The sequence below is a fragment of the Capricornis sumatraensis genome, chromosome 11 (assembly GCF_032405125.1).
Source record: "Capricornis sumatraensis isolate serow.1 chromosome 11, serow.2, whole genome shotgun sequence".
NCBI classification, from domain to species: Eukaryota; Metazoa; Chordata; class Mammalia; order Artiodactyla; family Bovidae; genus Capricornis; species Capricornis sumatraensis.
Window position 1 is genome coordinate 12875927 of NC_091079.1, and position 14916 is coordinate 12890842.

Below are 14916 nucleotides of genomic sequence, written 5' to 3' on the forward strand. Positions count from 1 at the left end.
GAGTTTTATAGTTTCTGGTCTTACATTTAGATCTTTAATCCATTTTGAGTTTATTTTTGTGTATGGTGTTAGAAAGTGTTCCAGTTTCATTCTTTTACAAGTGGTTGACCAGTTTTCCAAACACCACTTGTTAAAGAGATTGTCTTTAATCCATTGTATATTCTTGCTTCCTTTGTCAAAGATAAGGTGTCCATAGGTGTGTGGATTTATCTCTGGGCTTTCTATTTTGTTCCATCAATCTGTTTTTCTTTCTTTGTGCCAGTACCATACTGTCTTGATGACTGTAGCTTTGTAGTATAGACTGAAGTCAGGCAGGTTGATTCCTCCAATTTCATTGTTCTTTCTCGATATTGCTTTGGCTATTCGAGGTTTTTTTTTAAATTTTCATACAAATTGTGAAGTTAATTGTTCTATTTCTCTGAAAAATACTGTTGTTAGCTTTATAAGGTGGAGAAGGCAATGGCACCCCACTCTAGTACTCTTGCCTGGAAAATCCTATTGGCAGAGGAGCCTGGTAGGCTGCAGGCCATGGGGTTGCGAAGAGTCAGACACGAATGAGTGAATTCACTTTCACTTTTCACTTTCATGCATTGGAGAAGGAAATGGCAACCCACTCCAGTGTTCTTGCCTGGAGAGTCCCAGGGATGGGGGAGCATGGTGGGCTGATGTCTATGGGGTCACACAGAGTCGGACACGACTGAAGCGACTTCACAGCAGCAGCAGCAGCTTTATAAGGATTGCATTGAATCTATAGATTGCTTTGGGTAGTTTACTCATTTTCATTATATTGATTCTTTGGATCCATGAACATGGTATATTTCTCCATCTATTTGTGTCCTCTTTGATTTCTTTCATCAGTGTTTTATAGTATTTTATATATAGGTCTTTTTTAAAAAGATAGATTTATTCCTAAGTATTTTATTATTTTCTTTGCAATGGTGAATAGAATGGTTTCCTTAATTTCTCTTTCTGTTTTCTCATTGTTAGTGTATAGGAATACAAGGGATTTGTGTGTTAATTTTCTATCCTGAAACTTTACTATATTCATTGACTAACTCTAGTAATTTTCTGGTGGAGTCTTTAGGGTTTTCTATGTAGAGCATCTGGAGAAGGCAATGGCACCCCACTCCAGTACTCTTGCTTGGAACACTGAGAATTTTACTTCTTCTTTTCCAATCTTGATTCCTTTTATTTCTTTTTCTTCTATGATTGACGTGGTTAAAACTTCCAAAACAATACTGAATAGTAGTGGTGAGAGTGGGCACCCTTGTCTTGTGCCTGACTTTAGGGTAAATGCTTTCAATTTTTCACCATTGAGGATAATGTTTGCTGTGGGTTTTTCATATATGGCTTTTATTATGTTGAGGTATGTTCCTAGAATAAGGAACATGATTTTTAGAGGTTTAGTTACACAGATGAATGGGAGAATAAAGAATACAATTAGGGAATAATGAAGCAACCAAGAGATTTAGCAAAATTGGGAAGTTGCTAGCCTGGAGCTAGCTGGCATGGGGATAAAATGGCATTGCATGTGTGCAGGCAAAGTCGCTTCAGTTGTATCTGACTCTTTATGACCTCATGGATTATAGCTCGCCAGAGCTCTGTCCATGGAATTCCCCAGGCAAGAATACTGGAGTGGTTTGCCATGCCCTCCTCCAAAGGATCTTCCTGACCCAGGGATCAAAAACACATCTCTTAAAGTCTCCTGCTTTGGCAGGTGGATTCCTTACCACTAGTGCCAAAGTACAGAAGCTTGGGCTGTCAGGCAGAGGAACTCTACCACAGGATGAACTGCCCAAGAGAGAGCTTGGGCTAGGAAGGGAGGAGACCTTGCCAGATTGCACAGTAACCAGGGAATTCTTCTTTGCTCTCAAGTCAGTCTTTGAATGTTGCTTCCCATTACTCTAACCCATTAACAGCTAAGAGAGCCTGAGAAAGCAGGGCATGGGAACCATGGGGATGAGTCTGAGGCTAGAGCAAGCATCCTCTCTCTCTACCTGAAGTGAAAAGGACTATGAAATAAAATAGTATTTAGTTGGGGGCTATAAAGAATGGCAGAAATATTAAGCAAGTCCAAAAAAAGGAGAGATTAATGATGAGTGCAACACCAAAGGAGAGACTCCTCAGTAAATGTAAAGTGATTTGTAAAGAGAGGTAGAATTTCTGAAAGTAAAGAAAGAGTGTAGGCATTGGTGATATAAGGAACTTGTTCAGTACTTTCCTGAAGGTAGAGAATACTGTTCATTCTTTTAAAAAATCTTTCTACCAGCAATATCTATAACATATATTACAATATAAAGGGCAAGAAAAAATATATACATGCTATCCAGGCTCATGGGATAATACATCATTAAATACAACTTTTACAAATATTTTTATGGATCAAAAATGTACATGAGTATATGCATATCTTTGTGTATATAATAAAATTTACTATTATAATTTTGCATGTGCAATTCAATGTCATTAATTGCATTGAAAGTATTCTCCAATCATCACCACTGTATGTTCCTAAAACTTTTTCATCACCCCAAACGGAAGCTCTGTAGCCATAACTCTTCATTCCTTACTTTCCATAAGCTCTAGTAATTAATTTACATTAAAATGCATCAAAACCAAGATGGATTAATAAATTAGAGGAATGTCAATAAACAGAAGGACATATGATAATAAAATGTTGAGATGAATAGATGTGTATCATAAGATGTTAATAGAAAATGTAGGTGGTGAATTTAAAAAAGATCAATCAATAAAAAGACCAAGTAAATGATAAAATATGGGTTTAGTATATGTGGCTGATGTTAACTCTTCACTATTTCCTATGTCAGAAATAGTCTTTGTTAGTGTTTTGATAGTAAGGGCTGTGTCTTATAATTGTTCTCTGTATGCTTCAGGGCACTTATCAGAGCAAACTGCAAATGGCTGGTACTGGTTTTTTTTACATTCTCAGAAGGAAGAATGTAAGAAGGAACATTGGAGTTTGTCTGAATAATAGTCTTGGCAAGCTATTCTTGCATGTATGCCAATTTCGTAGCTTCTATTTCCTAAGTTTTTGCTCCTTTTCTCTAACTTTCCCATAGATTCTAAGAATGCATTAGCAGCTTTCAATATATTTCTGTTTTACCTAAGTTAATGACAGCTCCTGCATGTTAAAAAATGTCCTGTTGTACAGAGTGAAGTAAGTCAGAAAGAGAAAAACAAATACCATATATTAATGTATATATGTGGAGTCTAGAAAAATGATACTGATGAAGCTATTTGCAGGGAAGGAATGGAAATGGAGATGTAGAAGACAGACCCGTGGACACAGCAGGGTAAGGAGAGGGTGGGACAAATTGAGAAAGTAGCATTGACATATATACATTATCATGTGTGAGATACATAGCTAGTTGGAAGTTGCTATGTAACACAGGGAACCTAGTCTGACAGTCTGCGATGACCTGGAGGGGTGAGATGAGAGGGAAGGGTGCTAAAGAGGGAGGGCATATATATACATATATTTGTGGCTGGTTTGCATTGTTACATAGAGGAAACCAATATATATTGTAAAGCAATTTTCCTCCAATTAAACAATAAAACTAATACAATATTGTAAAGTAATTAGCCTCTAATTAAAATAAGTAAATTTAAATTAAAAAAGAATAATTTTAAAAAATTACAAAAATTTGTGACTCAATAGAAGTTACATTTATGTTTATGTGAGATATTTTGTTGTCTCTTTCTTTCCTAAAGAACTGGATTTATCATCCATGTAATGTTTTCTAATAGAGAAACACTTAAAATATGCAATTTTAAAGAATAAAATGAGGTTTAGAACACTAATGGTTTACCCTTATGTAATGGAGTCTGCACAAGAGGAGGTCCAGTTGATTAAGTTAGAAAAATATTTGTTTCTCTTATGTTCTTCACACAATGTAAGTCTTCCTACCATCAGTAAATTATAATTGGTTTTACCAGTTTATCAGATTCAGAGTGTAGAACTTATTTTCATATCATTGAACAAAGAATTCAGTCAGCAAATTATGTAAATAATAACAATGGTTATGCAAATAAGTCCTTTTTCTCAGCAAAGAAAATTTTGCTATTTCCACTTTGGGGTACAGCAATGTTTATTTGTAAATTTCATTAATATTTGTACCCTTGAGTTATTGCTATAATATATAAAACTCATAATACATTTTTTTCATTGATAAGAACAACATCATCAAAAACCACATAATTAAACTTTCCATTAATAACTTAAAATATATCTTTCTTGAATGTGCCTTCTTAGAAAGTAAAAAGAATGAGATTGAATATCATTAATATTTACAGGATGGGTAGAAATGAGCTGAATGAAATGTATTGCACAAATTACATGCTAAGCTGTGTGCTGAGGATTTTGCCCATTATTTAATCCTCAGAGCAGTTCTAAGAAAAGGTAAAAATTCTTTGGAAGACACACATGTTAGATCAGTCTTTCTTTGAGGCAATCATTTATAGGTAATTTCATAAAAATATATTTTGGTTATTGTTTGTTCTAATTTCAATGTGTTAAGCATACAAGGCCAAGTAATGCCATGATTTTTGGATTATTTGTAGTTCTTATGCACTATAAAAACTGTGCCCACTTTACTACAAATAAGCAGTACAAGCCAAATTATTCTGACAGTTGAGTTTTCCCTGAATGAATTAAGTACTTCAGATAAGAAGCATTTGACTGCAAGCTACAGTAAACCATAATTTAGAATTGGCTTTTAATTCAAAAGGTGGTGCTACTTTCTCATTCTTCTGCCTCAAAACAGACGACAGGATGGTTGCAACAGTTTCCAAGAGGGTCATCTGGCCATAAACAGGCAAAGGAACTATCCTTTGATATCTTTATAGGGAAGAGAGTAGCTTTCCCATAGGTTTGACAGATTTCTCCTCTGATTTCAGAGGTCCCTGCATTAAAAAGTAAATTAAAATTTCACCCAAATTATATCCCATTTATGATTATTTATGCAATACCCATCAAACATCATTCTGGAAATTTCTTCCTTTTAATTTCCACAAAATCATTTTTACGAAACATTTTATTGGAGTACAGCGTAAACTAATGTCTGTGAGTGGATAGATTGTACCTTCAACAGATCTGTCTGAATTCTTGCTGCATTTAAGCTTTATTCAATAACAGTCTTATGTAAGATGATGGATTCGCCCTACTATATTCAGTAGCTCACAATAGGGTAGAAAAGAACCCAAGTAATCATAATTTTAGATGAATATTGGTCTTCAGTTGCTAAGTCGTGTCCAACTCTTTGTGGCCTAATGGACTGCAGCATGCCAGGCTCGCCTGTCCTTCACTGTCTCCGGGATTTTGTTCAATTTCATATCCATTGAGTCAGTGATGCTAGCTAAGCACTAATTCTCTGCTGCCCCTTTCTCCTGTCACCTTCAGTTTTTTTCAGCATCAGGGTATTTTCCAATGAGTTGGCTGTTCATATCAGGTAGCCAAACTGTTGGACCTTAAGCATCAGTCCTTACAATAAATATTCAGGGTTGATTTCTTTTAGGATTGACTGGCTTGATATCCTTGTGTTCTAAGGGACTTTCGAGAGTCATCCTTAGCACCACAGTTCAAAAGCATCAATTCTTCAGTGCTCAGCCTTGTTTATGGTTCAACTCTCATGTCTGTACATGACTACTGGAAAAACCATAGCTTTGACAATATGGACTTTTGTTCCAAAGTAATGTCTATGCTTATTAATACACTGTCTATGTTTGTCATAGCTTTCTTCCCAAGGAACAGACATTGTTTAATTTCATAGCTGCAATCACTATCCACAGTGTTTTTGGAGCCTAAGAAAACAAAGTCCATCACTGCTTCCATGTTTTCCCATTTCTATTTGCCAGGAAGAGGTGACATTAGATGCTGTGATCTTACCTTTTTCAGTGTTGAGGTTTCACCAAGAGGTTCTACACCAAGAAGTTCTTTCAGTTCAGTTCAGTCACTCAGTCGTGTCCGACTCTTTGCGACCCCATGAATCGCAACACGCCAGGCCTCCCTGTCCATCACCATCTCCCAGAGTTCACTCAGACTCATGTCCATCGATTCCGTGATGCCATCCAGCGATCTCATCCTCTGTCGTCCCCTTCTCCTCCTGCCCCCAATCCCTCCCAGCATCAGAGTCTTTTCCAATGAATCAGCTCTTCGCATGAGGTGGCCAAAGTACTGGAGCTTCAGCTTTAGCATCGTCCTTCCAAAGAAATCTCCTTCAGAATGGACTGGTTGGATCTCCCTGCAGCAGTCCAAGGGACTCTCAAGAGTCTTCTCAAACACCACAGTTCCAAAGCATCAATTCTTTGGCGCTCAGCCTTCTTCACAGTCCAACTCTCACATCCATACATAACCACAGGAAAAACCATAGCCTTGACTAGATGGACCTTAGTCGGCAAAGTAATGTCTCTGCTTTTGAATATGCTATCTAGGTTGGTCATAACTTTTCTTCCAAGGAGTAAGCATCTTTTAATTTCATGGCTGCAGTCACCATCTGCAGTGATTTTGGAGCCCCCAAAAATAAAGTCTGACACTGTTTCCACTGTTTCTCCATCTATTTCCCATGAAGTGATGGGACCAGATGCCATGATCTTCATTTTCTGGATGTTGAGCTTTAAGCCAACTTTTTTGCTCTCCTCTTTCATTTTCATCAAGAGGCTTTTTAGCTCCTCTTCACTTTCTGCCATAAGGGTGGTGTCATCTGCATTTCTGAGGTTATTGATATATCTCCCAGCAGTCTTGATTCCAGCTTGTGTTTCTTCCAGTCCAGCGTTTCTCATGATGTACTCTGCATATAAGTTAAATGAGCAGGGTGACAATATACAGCCTTGACGTACTCCTTTCCCTATTTGGAACCAGTCTGTTGTTTCATGTCCAGTTCTAACTGTTGCTTCCTGACCTGCATACGGATTTCTCAAGAGGCAGGTTAGGTGGTCTGGTATTCCCATCTCTTTCAGAATTTTCCACAGTTTATTGTGATCCACGCAGTCAAAGGCTTTGGCATAGTCAATAGAGCAGAAATAGATGTTTTCTGGAACTCTCTTGCTTTTTCCATGATCCAGCAGATGTTGGCAATTTGATCTCTGGGTCCTCTGCCTTTTCTAAAACCAGCTTGAACATCAGAGAGTTCACAGTTCATGTATTACTGAAGCCTGGCTTGGAGAATTTTGAGCATTACTTTACTAGTGTGTGAGATGAGTGCAATTGTGTGGTAATTTGAGCATTCTTTGGCATTGTCTTTCTTTGGGATTGGAATGAAAACTGACCTTTTCCAGTCCTGTGGCCACTGCTGAGTTTTCCAAATTTGTAGGCATATTGAGTGCAGCACCTTCACAGCATCATCTTTCAGGATTTGAAACAGCTCAACTGGAATTCCATCACCCCCACTAGCTTTGTTCATAGTGATGCTTTCTAAGGCCCACTTGACTTCACATTCCAAGATATCTGGCTCTAGATTAGTGATCACATCATCATGATTTTCTGGGTTGTGAAGCTCTTTTTTGTACAGTTCTTCTGTGTATTCTTGCCACCTCTTCTTAATATCTTCTGCTTCTGTTAGGTCCATACCATTTCTGTCCTTTATCGAGCCCATCTTTGCATGAAATATTCCCTTGGTATCTCTAATTTTCTTGAAGAGATCACTAGTCTTTCCCATTCTGTCCTTTTCCTCTATTTCTTTGCATTGATCGCTGAAGAAGGCCTTCTTATCTCTTGCTATTCTTTGGAACTCTGCATTTAGATGCTTATATCTTTCCTTTTCTCCTTTGTTTTTCACTTCTCTTCTTTTCACAGCTATTTGTAAGGCCTCCCCAGAGAGCCATTTTGCTTTTTTGCATTTCTTTTCCATGGGGATGGTCTTGATCCCTGTCTCGTGTACAATGTCACGAACCTCATTCCATAGTTCATCAGGCACTCTATCTATCAGATCCAGGCCCTTAAATCTATTTCTCACTTCCACTGTATAATCATAAGGGATTTGATTTAGGTCATACCTGAATGGTCTAGTGGTTTTTCCTACTTTCTTCAATTTGAGTCTGAATTTGGTAATAAGGAGTTCATGATCTGAGCCACAGTCAGCTCCCGGCCTTGTTTTTGTTGACTGTATAGAGCTTCTCCATCTTTGGCTGCAAAGAATATAATCAGTCTGATTTTGGTGTTGACCATCTGGTGATGTCCATGTGTAGAGTCTTCTCTTGTGTTGTTGGAAGAGGGTGTTTGCTATGACCAGTGCATTTTCTTCACAAAACTCTATTAGTCTTTGCCCTGCTTCATTCTGCATTCCAACGCCAAATTTGCCTGTTATTCCAGGTGTTTCTTGACTTCCTACTTTTGCATTCCAGTCCCCTATAATGCAAAGGATATCTTTTTTTGGGTGTTAGTTCTAAAAGGTCTTGTAGGTCTTCATGGAACCGTTCAACTTCAGTTTCTTCAACATTACTGGTTGGGGTATAGACTTGGATAACTGTGATATTGAATGGTTTGCCTTGGAGACGAACAGAGATCATTCTGTCGTTTTTGAGACTGCATCCAAGTACTGCATTTCGGACTCTTTTGCTTACCATGATGGCTACTCCATTTCTTCTGATGGATTCCTGCCCACAGTAGTAGATATAATGGTCATCTGAGTTAAAATCACCCATTCCAGTCCATTTTAGTTCGCTGATTCCTAGAATGTCGACGTTCACCCTTGCCATCTCTTGTTTGACCCCTTTCAATTTGCCTTGATTCATGGACCTGACGTTCCAGGTTCCTATGCAATATTGCTCTTTACAGCATTGGACCTTGCTTCTATCACCAGTCACATCCACAGCTGGGTATTGTTTTTGCTTTGGCTCCATCCCTTCATTCTTTCTGGAGTTATTTCTCCACTCATCTCTAGTAGCATATTGGGCACCTACCAACCTGGGGAGTTACTCTTTTGGTATCCTATCATTTTGCCTTTTCATACTGTTCATGGGGTTCTCAAGGCAAGAATACTGAAGTGGCTTGCCATTCCCTTCTCCAGTGGACTACATTCTGTCAGACCTCTCCACCATGACCCGCCCATCTTGGGTTGCCCCGCAGGCATGGCTTGGTTCATTGAGTTAGACAAGGCTGTGGTCCTAGTGTGATTAGATTGACTAGTTTTCTGTGAGTATCGTTTCAGTGTGTCTGCCCTCTGATGCCCTCTTGCAACACTTACCATCTTACTTGGGTTTCTCTTACCTTGGGCCGAGAGGAGCTACTCCGCATCCGAGGCCAGTGGCAGTTTCTCTTTAGTTTCTGACATTAGAGTGGTATCATCTACATATCTGAGGTTGTTGATATTTCTTCCAGAATTCTTGATTCCAGCTTGTGAATCATCCAGCGTGAAATTTCACATAATATAATCTGCATTTAAGTTAAAAATCAGGGTTAGGCTATACGTCCTTGTAGTACTCCTTTCCCAATATGGAATCGGTCTATTTTTCCATATCCTGTTGCAAATGTTGCTTTTTGACCTGCATACGATTCCTCAGGAGACCACTAAGGTAATCTCATACTCCCATCTGTTTACTAATTTTTTACACCTTGTTGTAATTCACACAGTCAAAAGCTTTAGCATAGTTAGTGAAGCAGAAGTAGAGGTTTTCCTGGAATTCCCTTGCTTTCTTTATGATACAACAAATGTTGGCAATTTGATCTCTAGCTTCTCTGCCTTCCCTGAACCCAGTTTGTAAATCTAGAAGTTCTCCGTTCACATACTGCTGAGGCCTAACTTAAAGGATTTTGACTGTAAAGTTGCTAGCATGTGAAATCTGCGTAATTGTGTAGTACTTTGAACATTTTTGGTATTGCCTTTCTTTGGGGTTGAAATGAAAACTGACCTTTTTCAGTCTTGTAACCACTGATAAGTTTTCCAAATTTGCTGACTTATTGAGAGTAGCACTTTGACAGCATCATCTTTTAGGATTTGAAATAGCTCAGCTTGAATTCTATCACCTCCACTAGTTTTTCTTTGCTTTTCTTTTCTTTTTTTGAAACAATGTTTCCTAAGTTCCACTTGACTTCACATTCCAGGATGTCAGACTCTATGTGAGTGACCACACCACCATGATTATTTGGGTCACTAAGACCTTTTTTCTATGGTTCTTTTTGGTATTCCTGCTACCTCTTCTTAATATCTTCTACTCTTGTCAGGTTTACCATTTCTGTCTTCTATCATGCCCATCCTTGCATGAAATGTTCCATTGATATCTCCACTTTTCTTGAAGAGAGTTGTAGTCTTTCTCATTTTTGTTTTCCTTTAATTCTCTGCATTATTCATTTAAGAAGGATTCTAAACTCTCCTCACTATTCTCTGGACCTCTGTATTCAGTTGGGTAAATCTTTCCTATTCTCCTTTGCCTTTCACTTCTTTTCTTTTCTCAGATATTTGTAAAGCCTCCTCAGATAACCACATTACTTATGTGCATTACTTTATCTTTGGGATGGTTTTGTTCACTGCCTCTAGTGCCTTCAATGTTATGAACCTCCATCCACAGTTCTTCACATGCTGTCTACCAGATCTAATCCCTTGAATCTATTATTCACCTCCACTGTGTAATCATAAGGGATTTGATTTAGGTCATATCTGAATGCTCTAGTGGTTTTCACTACTTTCTTCAATTTAAGCCTGAATTTTGTAATAAGGAGCTGATGATCCGGGCCACAGTCATCTCCAGGTCTTGTTTTTGCTGAGTATATAGGGCTTCTCTGTAGGTTGTAAAGAATATTATCAGTTTTATTTTGTTATTGACCATCTGGTGATGTTCATGTGTAGAGTCGTCTCTTGGGTTGTTGGACAAGGGTGTTTAACATAACCAGAACGTAATTTTGACAAAACTCTGTTAGCCTTTGCCCTGCTTCATTTTGTAACCCAAGGGCAAACTTTTCTGTTACTCCAGGTATCTTTTGACTGCATACTTTTGTGTTCCAAACCCCTATGATGAAAAGGACATTTTATTTGATGTTAGTTATAGAAGGTCTTTTAGGTCTTCATAGAATTGGTCAACTTCAGCATCTTCAGTGTCAGTAGTTGGGGCATATACTTTGACTACTGTGATGCTGAATGGTTTGCATTGGAAATGATCCAAGATCATTTTGTCATTTTTGAGATTGCACCCAAGTACTGCATTTCAGAAGTCAACACTTTGTTAACTATGAGGGCTATTCCATTTCTTCAAAAGGGTTTCTTACCCACAGTAGTAGATTTAATGGTCCTCTGAATTATATTTGGCCATTAATGTCCATTTTAGTTCACTGATTCCTAAGATGTCAATGTTCACTCTTGCAGTGTTCTGATTGACCAGATCCAATTTACTTTGATTTATGGGCCTAACATAGGAGACTGGCAGGCTACAGTCCATGGAGTTGCAAAGAGTTGGCCATGACTGAGTGACTAACACTTTCACTCCAGTCTTCCCAAGTGGTGCTAGAGGTAAAAGACTTACTTGCCAATGGAAGAGACATATGAAACATAGGCCTAATTCCTGGGTTGGAAGGAACCCCTGGAGGAGGAAATGGCAACCCACTCAAGTATTCTTGTTTAGAGAATCCCATGGACAGAGAAGTTTGGTGGGCTACAGTCCACTGGGTCGAAAAGAGTTGGACACAACTGAAGCGTCTTGGCACGCATGCATTGGCCTAATATTCCAGGTTTTTATGCAATATATATATTTTTAATATCAGACTTTACTTTCACCACCAGACACATCCATATTAGAGCATCATTTCCACTTTGGCCTAGCCACTTCACTCTTTCAGAAGCTATTAGTAATTGCCTTCTGGTCTTCTCCCATAGCAAATTGAACACCTTCCAACTCTAGGGAGCATATATTTTGGCATCACATCATTTTGCTGTTATACTGTGCATGGGCTCTCATGGCAAGAATACTGGGATGGGTTGCCATTTCCTGCCCTGGTGGACCACGTTTTATCAGAACTCTTCACTATGATCCATCCATCTTGGGTGGCCCTGCATGACATGGCTCATAGCTTCACTGAGTTACAAAAACCCCTTCAACACAGCAGGGCTGTGATCCATAAGGGGATACACACAATATAATAATTTATTCATTCAACTTCTGATATAAATAAAATTTAAAAATAATATTAAAATTATTTTGGCATAAACAGCTTTTTATTATTTAATAATTTTAGATTTGCAGGAGATGCAAAGATGATGAAGAAAGTTCTTCTATAAGCTTCACCCCAGATTCCCCCAAAACTATTATCCTGTAGGACCCGTTCATATTTTTTCAAAACTAAGAAAACAAAATTGGCACAATACTATTAACTAAGCTATAGTTACTCAGATTTACAAAATTTCCCACTAATATTCTTTTTATTTTCCAGGATCCCATCCAGAAAGGCATGTTGCATTTAGTCATCATAAACCTTAATTTTTATAGTCTGTGATTTTTTTTTCAGTTTTTCCTTGTTTATCAAGACCTTTGTGCTTTTGAAGGGTACTGATCAAGTACTTTGCAGAATGTATCTCAACTTGGGATTGATGTTTTCTCATATTTAGACCAGGATTATGAATTGATGAATTCCACTGGTAACTTTTTACCACTAGGTGAGGTTTATAAACAGTGCTAATAAGAATATCAAAGAAGTTAGGGATCTTGAATGGAAAGTAGAAAGTATGGAGATACACTCAGAACAGATTTTTACAGGAAGTAAACCACTTCCAAGGTGTCAGCTGCTTTTGAAAGCTAAATCAATTTTTATAGAATGTGAGAATATATTTAGCATCAGAAACATTACTTTGCTCCCATGGCCTTAAATTATTGTTTGAGACAATATCAAAAAGTGTTTAATTTGCTTTCAGGTAGCAGCTTGCTCAGTGGCAGAATGAATGCTTTCTATTTCAAGTCTATTTTGTTGCACTAGGCCAACATTTTCCAAATTATAGGTTATATTCACTTGATGTATAATATGTCAGTCAGTTAAATAGAAATGTTTCTATATATTTATATATTCATTCATCTATTGATATTTCCATTTACATATTTTTGGAAAAGTATCAGTTCAGTTCAGTTCAGTTGCTCAGTCATGTCCGACTCCTTGTGACCCCATGAATTGCAGCACACCAGGCCTCCCTGTCCATCACCAACTCCCGGAGTTCACTCAGACTCACGTCCATCGAGTCAGTGATGCCATCCAGCCATCTCATCCTCTGTCGTCCCCTTTTACTCCTGCCCCCAATCCCTCCCAGCATCAGAGTCTTTTCCAATGAGTCAACTCTTTGCATGAGGTGGCCAAAGTATTGGAGTTTCAGCTTTAGCATCATTCCTTCCAAAGAACACCCAGGGCTGATCTCCTTTAGAATGGACTGGTTGGATCTCCTTGCAGTCCAAGGGACTTTCAAGAGTCTTCTCCAACACCACAGTTTAAAAGCATCAGTTCTTTGGCACTCAGCTTTCTTCACAGTCCAACTCTCACATCCAAAAGTATAAACGAGTACAAAAGTAAACAAAGGGAAATTTTTATTAATATATTATAAATTCTTGAGAAATTCATTAAAAATATACTTTTCACTTGTTTCCCTCATTTTCATCAGAGGGACCCTCCCAAACATACATATACACAAATAAATTCCCTATTTCTATTAGAGACTGTGTGCCAGTGCATGCATGCATGCTAAGCCGCTTCAGTCTTTTCTGACTCTTTGAAACCCTATGGACCATGGCCCACCAGGCTTTTCCATCCATGGGATTCTCTAGACTGGAATACTGGAGTGGGTTTCTATGTCCTCCTCCAGGAGATCTTATAGACCCAGGGATCAAACCTAAGTCTCTTAAGTGTTCAGAATTGGCAGGCAAGCTCTTTGCTAGTAGTGCCATCTGGGAAGCCCCTTTTTGGTCAGTACTACAAATATATTTGATGTAAGATTTGAAATCATTTTCACAAATTTGAATCAATCATCCATCAATTTTTTTATTGATTATTCTTTCAAAATAAGTCTTTATTTTAGCTTTCTTTATATTCTTACTGATTTTGCCTTAGGTTAGGCCCTCATAGATTAGCCATCAGAATATAATTTTTGCTAATAATATTTCTTCAGTGTCTCCTTTCCTGTCTTTATTTGCCACTTTGTCATACAATATTCCCAAACTTTGTGTGGAATATATGCACTTGTGCTAACATTAATGTTTTTCCTCTATTACAAAGTAATATCTCAGATATGTTACTTCCTTGCCCCCAAGTACATATACAAATTATAGTAGATGCTTCTGAAAGTGAAAGTGAAATGGAAGTCTCTTAGTCGTGTCCGACTTTTTGTGACCCCATGGACTGTAGCCTACCAGGTTCCTCTGTCAATGGGATTTTCCAGGCAATAGTACTGAAGTGGATTGCCATTTCCTTCTCAAGGGGATCTTTCCGACCCAGGGATCGAAGCCGGGTCTCCTGCATTGTAGACAGACGCTTTACCATCTGAGCTTCTGAGTTGCCTCTAACTCATTTTCTCTTCCTTCCCTGTCTTCTTTTGGGAACTGCAATTTCCTTCATTCTAAACATGTTTATTCTAGTACAACTCCATCTTTTTCAGAGATATTGGTATGATGATTGACCTGCCTAGTTACTATGATTAAAACTTCCAGTACAATAGGGAATAAAAAAAGAAACAATATCTTTTTTTCTGATCTTGGAAGAAAGTTACTAATTTACACACAATGAGTATAATATTAGCCATGGGTTTTTAAATTTATTTGGCTGTGCTGCACCTTAGTTTTGGCATGTGGAATCTTTGATCCTTGTGGCATGATGGATTTTTTTTTTTTTTTTTTGGTTGCAGTATGTGGGATTCTTCAATCTTTGTTTCAGCATGTGAGTTCTTTAGTTGTGACATGCAGGATCTAGTTCTCTGACCAGGGATCAAGCTCAGGCCCCCT